The 2,996-nt window shown below is 49.2% G+C and overlaps 1 protein-coding gene across 3 annotated transcripts in view; it reads right to left on the minus strand.

Annotated features, from left to right (window-relative positions):
* The window catches only part of pdp1 (pyruvate dehydrogenase phosphatase catalytic subunit 1), an 11,780-nt gene extending 9,433 nt beyond the window's left edge, over positions 1–2,347 (minus strand). The window contains exons 1-2 of one of the 3 annotated variants that reach the window (XM_043688073.1): positions 2,249–2,347; positions 1,275–1,541 (exon numbers count right to left, since the gene is read on the minus strand). The gene's annotated coding sequence lies outside the window, so the exon portion shown is untranslated. Of the gene's footprint in view, positions 1–883; positions 1,123–1,199; positions 1,542–2,248 lie in introns of those variants that run through there. The other 2 variants (XM_043688074.1, XM_043688075.1) reach the window with 2 other exon arrangements.
* Between the last annotated feature and the right edge of the window lie 649 nt (positions 2,348–2,996).

Consider the following 2,996-nt stretch of genomic DNA (forward strand, 5'->3'; position numbering starts at 1 on the left):
GCCTCCTTCACCGCCACTCCCTCACCACCCGACGCCTGGAGGAAGAACGCCTCATCTTCTGCCTCGGGACACTTCAATCCCAGGGCATCAATGTGGGCTTCACCAGTTTCCTCATTTCCCCTCCCCCCATCTTACCTCAATTCCAACCTGCCAGCTCAGCACCATTCTCATGACCTGTCCTACCTGCCAATCTTCCTTCCCATCTATCCACTCCACCCTCCTCTCGAACCTATCACCTTCATCCCCACCTCCATCCACCTATTTATTGTACTCTGTTACCTTCTCCCCAGCCCCACCCCCCCTCCCATTTATCTCTCCACCCCGAAGGCTCTCTGCCTCACTCTTGAAGGGCTCACTCACTCAGATGCTGCATGACCTGCTGTGCTTTTCCAGCACCACTCTAATCTAACATTGAAATTTCCACAATGTACATCTGGTCCCAAATAATCCAGAGACTGCAGCATTTGATACTTGAAGAAAAATAGTGCAAACATTTAAACCTAAAAATATTCCAAGTCTCTTCCACTAAAATCATATGTAGTACATTTTTAACCTTTATATAATCAACAATATTTCTACAGAGCAATGGTATAGTCACCATAGTCAAACCTAACGGTCACGATGCATTAATCAAGGGAAAGGGTTGAGAAGGAGTGCTCCACAATAACTTCAGCCGGTGCAGGAATTGAACCCACACTTTGGCACCACACAGTATCAGGCGTCCAGCCCACTGAGCTAAGAAATGAATGAACGAAAACAAAACCCCAATTTAAGTTACTTGCAGCGCTTGCTGAATTTTAGTTGTAATGCATTAACACCTTGTCGCATGTCGACTGCCACTTTCAGCTCAATGACAGCATGGGGTGCGGTATGCACTACGTACCAACCACTGGGCTCGGTGCTCGATGAATACTTCGCACATTTAGGGTCCAGTGACACACATCAGTCCGAGCACCAGCACCCGGTGATGGCAGCCCGCTCGGGACCCCAACCGAGTAGCACCGCCCCCACAGCCTTCCGGGCACCGCCCAAGCCGCAGGCTGACAGCTCGACTGACAGACACTGCTCAATCCATTCCCAAAGGCACGGTACCGCCTCATACCGACCGCGCGGCATCCCAATCCCTACGGCAACGACACTCGGTAACGAGAGCCCGAGCCTCCTCGTCCGGCTCTCCCAAAGCTGGCTTGCGAGCCTACCTCCCTCTCTCCCGGTACACGGAGTGACCACCGGCGGCGGCGGCGGTTGGACGCCCACCGTCAACCGGTACGAACCTGCCAGTCACAGCCCGAGAGGATGAATTCCTCTCCCCGTCCGCGCGCTCCTGCTCGCGACAGCAACACCAACAAACCGCCGGGCGCGCACGCGCTCCGACCGTTTGACATTGACACCAGTGCCGCGCTGATTGGCTGAGTCTGGGGGGTGGGTTCCACTGAGACGTCACCGCGAAGGCGCGAGCGGCTGTGAAGGGTTTGTGCTAATCCCGGGTAAGGGAAGGGTGTTCTCACGTGGGGGAGGTGGTGCTTCATGTTGTCCAAAACCTGGAAACGAGGAGAAACAAAGCAGTTATCAATCCATCTAAACCAGGCGGGCGGGCTCTGGAGTATAGAGATAGGGAAAGCGTGGGGGAAAACAAAATGTTGGGGGGGCAGCTCTTGTGAAGAAAATGAGTTGTCAGTGATAGGGGTAATAAGTCAGAGCTGCACAAAAGACCGTAAAAAGAGGTGAAAGGAAGAAACAGCGCTTAAGCGGAGGGAAAAATCCACATCCGTTGTTAGCCCTTGGTTGTTGAGAGCTTGTGCGCTTTCCTGAGCTTCCTTCTTGGCTCTCACAGCATGTCTTGCCATCATCCACTTTGAATTACAGAGTTATAGAGGGGAGAAGGAAGCCATTCGGTCCCATTGTGTTTGCACCGGTTCTATTACCCAGTGCCCATCACCAACCCTTTTCCCATATCCCTGCAAACCATCTAGACAAATGAAGCCAGCTCCACATTGGGAATGCAGGACTTGCATTGTGGGGGTTGTCTAGCACACTAGTCTGATTGAGTATAAGTTTGATGCAAATCTACTCAATTTCCCAAGGGCGAAAGAAAAGACCTAATTTTTGAATACAATTGCAATGACCTCTGGAATACAAATGACTGGTGGACGTAGAAGAAGAAAACTTAAGAACACTCTTGAAGTGTTCAAAGAAACATTTTGTGCATGAGGACTGCGACTGAATGGGGATAAGTGAAAAGTCTTACCCTGCCAAAACCAGGGCTAGTACCAAATCCTCCCAGCATCACAGCCCCACTATTTCTGCTAACTCTGTAGCCTTTTGTCCTAGTAGTTCCCTGAGCATGAACCTGGAAATCGTACGCAGTGCTCAACTTCCTCTTTTGAGAAGTTGCTGAGGCAAGTCATGAGACCTGCAGAAGGTCACAGGTTGCAGCCTACAAGGCAGCTTTCACTTGATTGACCTCTGTGGCTGCAAAACCAAAGTGATACATTGCTGATGCTTGAGAAACCTCGAAATATAACATAACTATTGTGTCTGGAAGATCTGGCCACTGCCTCAGAATACTAAATACTCATCCTTCAAACCATGCTCTGCATTCCCAGTTCCACTGGATAAGTAGTAGAAACATTTCAAAGACATCCTCAAAGTCTGCGTAAGTGGACTGGCTTTGATCTCAACAGTAGGAATAGAGTTAAACAGAGTAATTGGGATAAATCTTCACAAGAGAAGGAAGCAAGAGTTGGGATTGTTTCTGAGCCCAGAACCACCTCCCTCAAACAGCATTTACTCTATGGTATTTTCAGTCTGTGAGAGTAGAGCTTTGGAAAATGAACATTCAATGTTCATGAGGTTAATGGTAGGTTTTGGGTTTCAGTGATGCATCACCTAGGGTTTACAGCCGTGGAGGATAGGTGGATGACACATTCAATAATGTGCCACATTAAAGGTCATTGTGCAAGATAGGATACGCAATATTATATTCGAATCTCTAT

The sequence above is a fragment of the Chiloscyllium plagiosum genome, chromosome 4 (assembly GCF_004010195.1).
Source record: "Chiloscyllium plagiosum isolate BGI_BamShark_2017 chromosome 4, ASM401019v2, whole genome shotgun sequence".
NCBI lineage: Eukaryota > Metazoa > Chordata > Chondrichthyes > Orectolobiformes > Hemiscylliidae > Chiloscyllium > Chiloscyllium plagiosum.